We start from the raw sequence: 15117 nt of genomic DNA, 5'->3' as shown, positions 1-15117 counted from the left end.
GTACCATCATTATTACCTCATAAAAATCAGCACAGTTTAAACATTTCATACATCAAAATGCCATAGTCATCTATATCAAGTATCATTTAAGTTCACCTGAGACTCTGGAGCCTATCCTCAGCAGCTTCTTTATCATTGTGTTTTACAGTTTTTATTGCTGTGGAGGTTTCTGGTGCCTAGCCTTTTGTGTTTTTTTTGCTCTATGTATATATATATATATATATATATATATATATATATATATATATATATATATATATATGGTTGCAGACATATACATATACGTATATATATATATATATATATATATATATATATATATATCTATATATCTATATATATATATATATATATATATATATATATATACATACACACACACATGTATATATATATATATATATATATATATATATATATATATATATATATATGTGTGTGTGTGTGTGTGTGTGCATAGATATACACAGATATACAGCTATGATAGGAAACAGCACACAAGAATGACATATGTTCACAGGCTATGCCAATGGAAGTGAGGGGCCCAAGCAATAAACATGAAACACGTAGCATGACCTTCCACCCCCCTAGCCGGACACGGGAAACATACACACAAACCCGCAAACAATGTAAGTAGTCCACTGCTCCCCAGATGACAGGCAGGATACAACCGGTGGGGGGGGGGGTACACAGTGCATCCGTGAAATCTAATCTGGGAAAACAGACAGGAGCGTCCTTTGCGGGACACCCCAAAAATTGACATGACCAAAAGAAGGTGATATAACAGACATTCTGGCTGGGGTGTATACATACCCGGAATACAAGAGTGGGAAAGCCTGATGACCCATGGGTCGAGCCAACTGTATGTCATGGGTCCTGTGAAGTGGAGAGTGGGTAGCGTGTAGTGGTGTGTTCAGAACCAACCAGGACCCAGAGTAAGGATCGGTGCTGTAGAGGAGGTGCGGGTGGCGGAAATATGGGTAGCTAGTTATGGGTCAAGGTGTGCAGGTGCTGGCTGAAGTGGGCCTATATGGACAGCCCCTGGGATGTAAGCAAATGTGTTCATTGGGCAAAGGCATCACCCAACGAGCAGCCACACCCACTATGAGTCCCACTGCAGCAAAGTGTAATCTATATGGCAAGGAACGGAATAACCAGATGTAGATGTATATATGTAGAGGTATGTGTGTGTGTGTATATCTACCCCTAGCAACACAGAGATAAACCTCTCCCTCTCCATAGTACAAATATATACATACAGAGACAGAATACATATACATACCCACATACATATGCAGACACCCATAGACCCATATGTTGTTAGATAACTATATATAGACAGCAATATATAAATATATACTTGTATGCATACATATGCAGATATATCTGTATATAGTAATATATATATATATATATATATATATATATATATATACATATATATATATATATATATATATATATATATATATATATATATGCATGTATATATATATATGTGTGACTGTAAATACTCACATGTATATAGCTAGGATTTGATGCAGCAGTTACAAATTACATATGTTCACAGGCCATGCATATCGGGGTGAGGGGTCCAATAAACAAACGTGTAACACATAGCATCAACCCCTCCCCCCAGCTAGGCCGCTGAGACATACAGACACACAATAAAAGTAAAAACACCACTCCTTCCCAGACGACTGAAAGGATACTACCAGTGGGACAGACCTGCCAGGTCTAATCTTGAAACAAAGACATCAATGTCCCTTGTGGGACACCCAAAAATGAATGATCATGGGAGTGAGTCCCAGTAATGATTCATCAAATGAGACTGTAGACGTACATGGATCAGTAGGTTGTGCAAGCCTGATAACCCATGGGTTAACACAACATATAACATGTGTCCTGACACGCGGAGAGTGGGCAGTGTGTAGTGGTGTGTTTATACCCCACCTGCACCCACAGTAAGGATGTAGAGGAGGGGCAGGTGGGGGAACTATGGGTATGCAATTATGGGCCTAGGCGTGCAGATGTTGGCTGGTGCAGTTGTATTAGGACCGCCCTGGGGATGTAAGTAATATTTCGAAATGGGCATAGCTTATGTCCATACCTCTCAACTCCTAAGAGCAAATCGACTGGACAGGAAATAAACCAATGGGGGAGCAAATAGTGACCATACCACTGAACTGTCTCCGATTTCCAGGGACGTCCCTGATTTTGACTCAGATTCTAACTCTGTCCTACTTAATCCCTCCTAAAACTAGTGACTTTTGGAGGAAAGGTGGTGAATTACACATAATGAATAATGACAACAATTAAGAGTTATTAACATCATTTACCTCAGAAAATGTGTATGAATTCATATGCTCTGAGTCTGTTAATGTGTCAGGTTAATAGCATTAATATTTTAAATGTGTTCCTGATGTTGTTATGACATTTCCCTGATTCAGGTGATATTTGTTCCTGATTGTTTGAGAAGTCTGATAGGGACAGAAAGCACATATTCCACTTACAACCTTAGAAAGATGATAGAATATTAGGTATGTAGTAACATGACTGGGCTGAAGAATGTGGGTTCCAAAACAAAAATCTTGTTTGTATTGAAGAGTGTCAGTTCCCATGTATTAGCCATACAGGTGCAGATTGTAAGAGGAACACACCAATAATATGAATCAAACTCTGCACAGGCCGTGGATTCCGTACAGTCGAATGGCATGCTTTCACCTAATGGGCAGCCATTCCTGATACTGCAGGAATATAATCCGATGTAATAGTTATCACAAGGTAATATCGTAGTCCTCACTCCCACCCAGGGGTGTGAGTGTCAGATGCAAACACCAAATTCAGTGCATTTGCAAGTGTGGCAGCAAGCGGGTGTAAGCCTGTTTGGCTGCCGGTATGCGAAGCAATGTAGAGGCTAACTGAGTGTAAGAAACTGTAACCAGAGGTTAGCATTGTTTAGCTCCATGCAAACCCACGCACACCCGCTCACAACTGCTTTAATGTGCCTTAATCACTCCATATCCAATGGCCTTGTTCTGCCCAGCAACAGAATAAACGTCCTCTGCAAGGCTCGAAACCAGGACCCTGCACACACAGCTGATGTGATTTACTACTAAGCCATGGCAGATATACAAACATCGGATGTTATCACAAACATATCATCCAGCACAGTCATTCAACAGTATAGGAAATGTATTTCATTATGTAGATGGATGTGTGTGTGTTTTTGCCTAGATATAGATGCATATATATATATATATATATATATATATATATATATATATATATATATATATATATATATATATATATATATCAAGAACATCCCATGTGACAACATAGCATTACAAAGGAATGAAAAGGGAAATACCAGCAACGCCTGTATAATATAGTGGTGTTGTCCTATGTAATATCAAGACTCCCTCAGACAGACATGTGTCATTAATGCATGCAAATATTTGTACATTGGCCAAATACATCACTCTGTGCATTTTATTTACATTAACACAACAGTTCCTGTCCAATCAATATGTGAGAATAGTACTCTTGCAAGGTGCTGGGTATGACATCTTCATCATCATCATGAAAAAGGTAAATGGGATAACCATAGAGGGATCTGTAGTGTTGTGTGTACAATGGGGTCATCTGCATCACGTGTACCTGGAACCTTTAGGAGTCATGTGCATACCAGGATCGTGTGCCTGACAGACAGGTGTGAGGACAACTGGAGTATGTTGTGATCCATATTAAAAAGGTTACATGTGTCCAGTGAACATGTGTGTGAAATGGATAGCTATGTATGGGCCAAATGTTGTTCTAGGAACTGAATGGTCTTTTGTTTCCGTAGGGTGAGAGTGGGATGAGGGGGAAGGAGAGTAGGTATGCTCGTGGAGGATAGTTTGGGTAAGATGGCAGACAAGACAGCATACAGAGTCGGTATATGAAACATGTGCGGGGATACACCTTGGACAGGGAGGGGTGTTTGTCAGTCACAAGCCCATGTGCCCCCAGATGGAAACAGAGGGACTGAGGACCCCAGCCATGGACAGCCACCACTGCACCAAAACAGCTGCAAAGGTGGCTGTGCTGGGGGCTGTCTAGGAGGGGCAAGCTCACCCTGTAAATGTGACACTCTGCCCTTGAGCTGGCGTATCTAGCCTCAAAAACCCTTATTGAGCCCCCTATACACCACATCCAGGACTGTATGACAGCGGACAAGTTCCTGTCTGGACCTGCTCCCAGGGGGGACAAGCCCATCCTCAGTGGCGGTTCCACCAGAAGGTGGTGCAGAGCCAACAGAGGTGGAGGTCCATGGCTGGGCCCCAGATATGCTGATGCCCAGTGCCATGGCCATCTGAAGTGGGACAGGAGGTTCTGCCAGGACCTCCAAACCCATACAGCCTATGTTGTTGCAGTTTTAACACAGATAATAGTCAGCAGCATTCAGGATTATGTTTAACAGCATGCATAGATATGACCATCAACCCAAACCAACCCAACAGATGGTATACATTTGCAGAGGGAGCACACCACATGCATATATACTGCATGACATCAGTACAAAGTGTAGAAGACTTGTGACTGCAGCTATGAACAGTGGCCCATTATTGGCATGTCACTGAGAACCTCAGACAGTGACTGTCATACCACTGTTTCATGTGACATATGTCCAATCAGGGATGCGATGGCAGTAACTCTCATCACTATCACCATATACCGAATGCAATCCTCCCACTATGCTTCTGCAGTTCACAGATGTGTGTCCAGTGAGTCACACAGGAAACACAGGAAACAAATGATTCCACACACTGACGAGACAACAGGTGGCCCTACAGATGGGGGTTCCCTCACAAACAAAGCACTGTATTACCAGTTTTAAAACATGCAGAATAGCCATTACCACGCACAACTTGTTAAACTGGCAGTAGTCTCAATGAAGCATAGCTACACTTACATGCCGTACTCATGTCTGGCACATCACCCTCCTGTCTTTAGGCTATTTTCCACTGTGTATGTTGTTTGAGGAATATCCAGATATCATATGTGATGCCGTATACCAAACACCAGATCCAGGTTCCACTCAAAGCGACTGTCATGGGCAAACACCAACATGATGTTCCTAGATATTGTACTGTGTTTCCATGCGATTGGCTATGGGGACATCACCACAGCTGTTCCACATGCAATCAGCTATAGACGGACTGCACTAGGTGCAGAGGCCATCACCTGATCATGACCATCACTTACAAACACAAGCTGCTGCTGAGCACGTGTACAACTCCACATCCACCAGGGTATGTGTGGTAGGGACAGACAGAGGCAAAATAAATCAGAGAAGGGCTTGGAGACTAAAACCTAAGCATCGTCTGTCACAAACCTACCAGTACGGGGGTACAACCCTCTGACTGACTAGCCATTACTTTTACAAGTGCATGCAGTTACTCCATGTGCCACAAAGCTGACATAGCAGTGCGCTGTAAGAACATATATGTGTGCTGGTGAGTGACATCTGCAACAGTTATAGTAGACATACATTAGGTGTAGCACACATGGCTGTCCACATGAACAGATGTCATTGTCAACAAAACCATACTCTCTAAGGGACTCAGACAAATTGCCACACTTTGCCAGGCCCACAAATACACTTTCTAACTACTTAGTATGCCACAATGCAGTAATGCACAGGTACTACATTCACCACAGGGGATATCCGGTGGCTCTGTGGGCTAGGGCATGTGAACATGTCTGACATCAGTTGTTATGCCAATGGGAATTATACTGGATGTGACTGTGGTTGAAAGCATCATACCCCACAAGCAGACACAAGGTGCAAGTACTGACATGCATGTGTGCATTGCTTCATGGGTGTGTAGTGGTTGGCTGTGCAAGATGGCTGGGTGAGGGGTAATCCTTGGCATCACACCACCCGACAATGGTGTGCAGTGTGGTACAGGGGTGTAGTGTCTGCAATGTCCCACACAGATGGGTATTGTATGAACTGTCCTGTCATCCTGGTTACCATTGTGTATGGCCATTGCTTTGCAATGCATGCCATGTCTGTGTTTGATAGTCCTTGACATGGGCATTGCCTGGGATGTGCATGTCCCAAAATAATGTAAAGTGACATGTACAAGTGTACCTGGTTTGGTGGCACATGTTGTGTACACAGACTGTTATCCTCATATATGGCAGTACTGGCCTGGTGTGGCAGTACCTGCTTATAGACAGCAGGTTGACCCTGCACCCACATTGATAGCATGATACAGGTATTCCCTGGCGTCAGTGGCATCTGTTCATACAGGGCACGTGTAAGGCATTGTATGGCCTCTGTGGATCACATTTGATGGCACCACATATGTTGCAGGCATCCAGTGGGGAACATAGTGAAGGCACATTGTCCGTAATTATGTATCTATTGTACTGCTGGACAGGGTGCCATGCCCACTGCCAGCCACTGCAATCACACCATGCCTACTATCTGTCATCAATGCGCAGGGTACTAGCAACATAGCGGGATATTCTTGGCAAGTGTGTTTGTGTATGACACCTGGGTTCCGAACATATTCTGGGTAATAGTAGGGCTGCATACTATGTTCACCAGGCTTTTTGCCAGATGTAGGGGTGGGGCTTGCCAACACAGTCCCTTGGCAGATTGACATCTGTACACCTCATGAGGTGGACATTCTGACATATAATTTTGATACCATATAGGAAAACTACAAAACCCGCTCCCCAACATGTCCAGTGGTTGGACACTCACAGCCACCTCCACACAGGCTCGGACTGTCAAACACACACACACACACACACACACACACACACACACACACACACACACACACACCTGCCATGTCTTGGAAAAGAACCTCTACCTAACTAGTTTATTACACTACAGCATTACGCAGTTACAGCACGCGCTACGGAGATTACTGAGTTGCAGCAGTCCCAGAGGTGTATTGCTAGGTGGGTGACATCAGCAGGATTGCCAAACGTGGTTATGTGAATTGTAAAGAGTGTGCATACTCTAAAAAGCATTGTTCCTTTCTCAGACACACACAGTTGGCCTGTCTTGGAATAGAACCCCTAGCTAACTAGTTTATCACATGACAGAATTATGCAGTTACAGCACGCACTACAGAGATTACTGAGTTACAGAAGTCCCAGAGGTGTATTTCTAGGTGGGTGACATCAGCAAGATTGTCAAAGGTGGTTATGTGAATTGTAAAGAGTGTGCATACTCTAAAAAGCATTGTTACTTTCTCAGGTAGACACACACACAATTGGTCTGTCAAGGATTAGAACACCTACCAAACTAGTTTATCACACTACAGCATTACACAGTTACAGCACGTGCCATGGAGATTATTGGGTTACAGCAGTCCCAGGAGTGTATTCGTAAGTGGGTGACATCAGCAGCACTGCCAAAGAAGGGAATTTCAAGTGTACTGTGAGTTGTACATGTCTGTTACCTGCATGTATTCACTGCTTACTGTCACTATAAACACATTGACAACCCCTTACAACTGTCTTATTTAGTCCTAATTGACAGTATCAACAAGGCTTGCAGGCCTTGAACCATGGACAATGCACATTGAGATCACTGGATGTACCACTAAGCCATCTGAGTTATATACCATGCTGCATGGAGTTTATAATGCACATCTTACTACAGGTATTTCACAGTACTGAAAACAAATGGGACAGTCATTTTGTGTACATATGTACAGTACCCTTGAATGCACTGTACTCCGTGAAACAACAAAGACAAGGCTACATCTGCATAACTGTCAGAACTACATACAGATACATATTCATATATATATATATATATATATATATATATATATATATATATATATATATATATATATATATATATATTCACCTACGGGATGTGTACACACACACACAAAGATATATATATATACATATACACAGACACATCTCTAGCCATATATCTATGTGTATATATATATATATATATATATATATATATATATATATATATATATATATATATATATATATATATCTACACATCTGAACACCCTTTGCAACACAGAAGAGTTCCAAAGGAACTGATGTGTACACAAAACAGAGGCATCGCTTGTGTTATAACATTTAAATCATAATCAGTTCACCAGAGAAGAGATGGTTGTTGTGTATGTGGAGTTTGGGGTGGGGAATGATGGCTAATGTAATCTACCCCAGAGATTGTGGAGTTTGGGTGGGGGGATGATGGGTATGGTCTTACACCCAAGTGACCACTTCTGTGTCACTGCTCGACAGTGGCACAGGAAAATAACATACCCAACTGCAGTCATGCCTGACTGTGTATTCTTTACCATTCCTAACTATGTAATACTTTGTACACACCAGTCACCACAGATGGCTACCCTGGTGTGCTAAAAGTCATTACACATGTGTATGTCTGGCTACAGGGTAGTAACACACACAAACACGCACATACTTGCCAGTATTGTGCAAACACGTCTTGCCTATGTAAAGGGAAATTGTACTTTGGTATGCAGTTGGGGTATGTGTCACAGAACACATACAATTTGGTATGCAGTTGGGGTATGTGTCACAGAACACATACAATTACACTTACTCTGATTCCACTTCTGAGCTTGGTGACATCACAGGAGTGATTACTTGCAGTGGGGTGGGGGGAAGAGAGAGGTTTAGAAATTGACAAGGATAAAGGCAAGTGCAAAAGGTGGTATCTCTTTGGAATGTAGCAAAACTCACTGTCATGACAGGATGCAGACACAAATATACATACAACCACATTCAGCCATTTGCTGACAGACACACACTCAGGCATTTGTTGACATACACACACAAATGCACTCTCACAGTTGCCAGTGGTCAGATCAGAACTCCTGCCTATCTACAGATCACTATTACAGTACTACGCAGTTATGAGGTGCGGCACAGAGATTACACATTCCAAGACAGTCAGAATGCCCTTCTAAGATTGAGGATACAACAGGGAGACTGACAGTCACAAAGTACATAGCTGTAAACCTGTGCATTTAAAGTAGGTGATCATTACAACCTGTATTCACAAACAAGACACATCATCTGCAGGTAGTACATAGGTAGGCCTGAGAGGTATAGTTGTAGCACAACAAGAACCTGAACTGGAGTATGCCCATCTGTGTAATGGACAACTACTATCACTATACGGGGTTACAGTGGGCATGCTCATACACTTAGTAGCACATGACCGTTTGGGATGCACTATAACTACAACTACACAAGGTTATACTGGGCATGCTCATACACTTGGTAACAAAGGGCTTGTTGGATGCACTGACTCAAATTACACAAGGTGGCAGTAGGTACGCTCATACACTTAGTAGCACAGGGCTATTTGGCATGTACTCCAATTCTAACCACAGAAGGCCACAGTGTGTATGCTCATACACTTACATTTACAGAACACATTGTAATTGACTCCTATTGTAAACACACAGGTGTACAGCTATGTACATCTTACCTGTCAGTATATATGCACATCATACTGGTTTACTACCTGATATCTGTATGTGGCCCATAAATGATATATCTGTGTCTGTGCTGTGTGATTCACATGCATACATGTACATAAAGTGCTAATATATATATGTTAAGTATACACAATCATGCATGTGTGGACGTGGCAGACTATAGGTTAGCTGGGACACATAGGCAGGTGCTACCTACAGCATGTGTCACCCACCTTGCTGCCCTGAAAGGCATACATTGATAGCAGGTTGTGGACAGAGACATTATACGTGGAACAGTGGCATGTGCAAGCATAATGTGTGAGCCACATTGTGTAATGGTACTGAGGTGCAGGTGTCAAGATGACCTCTCTCGGCTGTGTTAGTAGTTGTCATTATTAGCAGGACTGCTACCCTAAGTATATCTCACATTGGTCATATACACAATTTCTGCTGCTGTCCATCACCTTACATGAGGCATTTGCTACCAAGCACATTACTGCCACTTGCAGTGATGTCATGGTATGAATGGCGACTGCTAGACCAAAACAATGAGCCAATGTCCTGCTGTTATTATGAGGTTGTTCAGTGTCTGTCATTCCAGGCTATCATGACTGAATGACAAGCCTTCGACACAGAGCACATGGATTCATGTTTCACGCGTGTGTGGATAATACCTAGATCGTATTTACCCATATAACCACATTCCAAGGCAAATGTCCTACACAGAGAAGTAACACCCTGACACCTACAAGACAATTGCATTGGATGCTTATGCTAATCAGTGATAGATGTGTGGCTTTAGAAATCCATTTGCTCAATGTAGAACCTACAATGGGGAATACTGAAATCTGTGCAGTGAGGAACACCTGGCTGAAGGCTCTGCATTGCACAATTGCACTGCCACAATATAACTCAGATCCAGGCGTGTGGGCCATAACAATGGTATGGACCATTCCAGGTGGTGATGTCCACATATTCATAAAGGCTACTCACATGTAAAGACCACTACTCTGACATAACTCATCACAGATGAGTCAGGTACAGGTGACAGTGGCAAACGCTGCATTCTAGGTTATTTCCTCATATACATCCACCACCTTGTTCCCAGACTACCAACACACATCCATATGTGGTATGACATAGTATGGTTGACCACCAGATAACCACTGACTGGTGGACTGTACCTAGGCCTACATCAACTGTGCAAAGTACCCATGTTCAGACACAGCTGCATAATGTGCTATGCAATGCAATAATACCACTGTTTATAACCAGCTCAGTTGTACTCATACCAGGGTTCCTCGGATGATGTCAGCATTAACACAGTTGACTGTTGCTGAACACCAGTAAACAACACCCTCATTGTTGGATATGACCTAACTGTACCTGCCCTGGATATGTGCATTCCACACTCATACAATATAAATTACATTACCATAGCTTTTGTTATCCTTTCTACATACAGGTGGCTACAGTCATTACACACATGCACATGGTAGATAGCATGCCAACAGTACATAAGGTTTGATATGTATGTTAACAGAGGTAATATTCCATCTCTACTGGTCACCCGCAACACCTACAATATCATACAACACCCCATGTGGCATGTATATCATTAGAAATTTCCACCTAATGCAATGCCTACAAACATACCCAAATAACAGGATTATAAGACCTACACAAGGCCTGTATTGACAGACTCAGGGAAATCCAGCTCTGCTCTGTATGTTCCTGAGTGGTCACAGGTGATATGTTCATGACATGTACAGCCATTTGTGGCCACAGCTCCTACATATAGCCCTTGTCAACAATTGCAAGCCATGCATGTTGTGTGCTGTCTGGATATTAGCCTTAGTACCACAATAGCCAGTACATGCTTAGGTGAGATGTTTACAAGCCACAGACCTTGCACATGCTTGAATGAGAGTACTGCCTAGCCTAACAGAGCACATTGTTGGCACTCTTCCAGTAAACATGAGGGGTGTGTGTGGCAAATATGATGTGCTCACTGCTGACCATTACAGTGCTCTGGCTTCACCATGACACTGTCAAGTACAGTTTGTAGGAGCATGACATGGAATAATGCTGTGTGTGTCTTGCTAATATGTGCTGTTGTCATATATGTACACTTGTCTACTCGTTGAAGGTGGTTGTGTCCTACCAGTACATGAATACAACATCCGTTATGGTGGAATGCTCGGCTATGTTCCACACATGGTGTGGGGAAGGTGTGGAACGTATCATCTTGATCTGCTAGTGCACTTACTGATGTAGACCGCATATGTGTACATGTATTGATGTTTGTGTAGATTCTATGTGTGTGTGCAGTGTCTGATGTTTGAAGGTGACGGTTGTCTTAGTACATCATGCTGTTGCAATACAGACTCAACATTGTCAACTGTCTATGGTGATATGCTCTAAGTACAGTAAGCTGTAAATGAGATATGGACAGATGTTTGGACATGACTACTATGTGGTGGGGCTACTTTGCAGATGAATGATTACTGAAGACAGCTCAATGGTGTGTTATAACCTTTTCTACAATAACCTGTGTAACTGCTAAGGTCAGGTTTTGTTAATTGAAGTGGAAGACAGATGATGTAGAATGCAGTAAGGGTGACACTGAAGGCAAACCTCTTGACTCCTGTAACAGTAAAACCTCCCCTGTGCATACAATGTGCATATATCAGCACTGTTGGCAAAGGAAAGAGTCAGTAAGCTTTGTAGTGAACGCGATAGTGCTGTACTTCTGTAATACCTATCATGAGATAGGCAGGTGTTTGATTCACAGTACTTGCATGTGTGGGTGTATGTGTGTCCATATATGTCACGTATGGTTGGGAATACATCCCACATGTTTTCACTCTCCTGAACACTGTTGTTGACATCAGTACAGAGTGAAGTGTAAAAGGAAAGGCATAGGCAGGTGGTTGAACCTCACACATGTCAAATGTCTGTATGTGTGTGACATAGGTGTATATCTTTGTGAATGCCACAGTGTGTGTGTGTGTGTGTGTGTGTGTGTGTGTGTGTGTGTGTGTGTGTGTGTGTGTATGGCTGTCTGTGTGTATGGCTGTCCCGTCCCTGGAGTGAGGCTGTGTTTTACCATAGTGAAATGTTGATGCCCCCTCCCCCCTCCACTCAATGCTATCTAGTATCCCTGTTGATATCATCAATCTTAGATGGGCATTCTAACCTCCTGTTAACATGTACACCCTGGGGTGTGACCTGTTGTTACATAGCCTACTGATGGACCCCCCTTCCCACATACACTCACTGCACTGTAGTATCCCTGTCGATGTCCTTGATCTTAGGCCATTCCGACTGCACAGTACCAGCTGAACTGCTGCTGTTACTGCCACTATGGGAATGGGCATGTGCAGTAGCATGTTTACGTAGACCTTCAACAGGTGATGTAGCTGACCTACGTCCATGTGTCCAATGCTTCACTCTCACCAGATGTTCCAGCACAGACATTCCACGCTTGACATGCCACGGTCAAGGACTTCCAACATGTCACCCAATCGTCTATCCAAAACATCTGCAAGATGATGGTAAGCATTTGAAAGTACCTGGATGTTGTCAGTTAATGAACAGACAGTAGCCCTCTGAAGCCTCAGACCTTATCTCTTATGCCATTCAGCACGTGCCTGTGCATCCGTTACAGCCCAAAACATGCATCTGGTGACACCAGCTGATGTGCTTTGTCTCGCAGTGTCATGTTGGCCAGTGGTCCTCCTATGAGCAGTGCTGGGCGCATGCCTGTGTGGGACATCACCAGTCAGTTGACTGGGATCATGGTGTGCAGGCACAGCTTCCATAGTCTCTACATTTCTGTGTTCCATGCTACCACCCGCCAACTGTCCTTCCTCTATGGCCAATGGTGATGGGGTATGTGTAGTCAGGGGAACTGTGTGTGAGGATGAGGGGGATACAGGTGGAATGGCAACCAATGGCACAGATTCAGCCCCTGACAACCCTGCCTGTGCCTCCATCATACTATCATCATCACTGTTAGAGTCTGAGGGAACACTAACATCAGGTGGATGCAGGAGGGCAATGCTCCTACTTCAACACCTGTGAGGGGAAGACAAGAACTGTACATTACAAGTTATACCAGACACACACGCACACACACACACACACACACACACACACACACACACACACACACACACAGATAGACACACACAGATAGACACACACAGATAGACGCACACAGACACACACACAGACACACACAGGCACACGCTACATGCAGGTGATATGGCAGATGGCATTCAGCTTAGCCAATAATAGTGGTAGTTATCATACACCCCTGAGGTGCACACAACAGCATCCATGTGTTATAGCAGACAGCATGCACCTTACACAATTATAGTGGTGGTTAGCATACATACCTGTATTGCACCATTTGTGTTAGTAGCCTATGCCCCATACCTGCAACACAATGCAGGCACTTTGCACCATTGTACCACATTGTCACAGTGTGTGCAACATACACCACATGTTAACAGACCATCACTGACCTTTGTACATCTGCCACTGATGCTTTGTGTTGGCCACCCCCCCTATGTGTGAGGACATGAGCAGAAGGGTATGTCTATTGCATACTATGATTGTCTGAGTCCTAGCTTGCATATTTCCCCCAAAGCAGTGCATGTTTGTTCAACATTATTCCACCTACCCCTGAGCTGAGTCTACAGACAATGTGCATGTGGCTATACACACATGTTTGACATGACAGTCTCTACTTTGCAATAGTGCCACAGACCAGCACAGTTTTACAGTACACCGGCATGATGTGTGGCGTATGACCTTGCCAGTCGCATGTAGTATGACATGTCTTCTGCTGACGTGTTGAATGACATGCATACATGTGTAACACAACGGTGTCCTTTCCAATCTACAGTACGGTAATGGTGTCCCAATGCAGGGACGTGTTATACTAATGTGGGCCTTCAGCTGACGCAATGTTGTCTGTCTGCCCTACAAATATGCAGTGACATACTGCACATTGAGCTGATGTGCATAGGCATTGCAGGGCATCATGTGGCTTCACAATTGCTATGCAGTGTGAGCTACTGACACAGTTCATAGCCATGACTATGCTCAAATACACTACATATCTAATGTGGAATGTGACCCACATCACTGAGGTGTATACACACTAAACACTAATGTTGAATGTGTGACACATCACAGAAGGGTATACCGATGACACCCCTGCACATCTGCAACCATATTACTGATGCCTGGCAACTATGCCCACACATGGCTAACTTAGCAGTACACTTTGTCCCACATGCCATCTGTGTACCTCACACACATGAGGAGCAGGCATGACAGAGATGTCAGACACAAGCAAGGTGAATGTACTGTATCTGTGGCCTGATGTGGTCATATGTGTATGTTGTGGAACACATGTATGTATTTGGATACTGTATAGGTGAATGCTTTCATGGCGTGACACACTCAGGATGTTCAAGACATGTTATGTGGTGGTTTCATGTTATGCCTACACAAGCTGTGCACAGGCATGTATGATGTTTAGTGTTTCACATCTGCTATATCACCATTACACAAAGGTCATAGTTGTATTGTGTTAAGCCAATGT

The sequence above is a fragment of the Protopterus annectens genome, chromosome 5.part1 (assembly GCF_019279795.1).
Source record: "Protopterus annectens isolate FY-2018-M chromosome 5.part1, PAN1.0, whole genome shotgun sequence".
Classification (NCBI taxonomy): Eukaryota; Metazoa; Chordata; order Ceratodontiformes; family Protopteridae; genus Protopterus; species Protopterus annectens.
Note: the sequence above shows the minus strand (reverse complement) of the source record.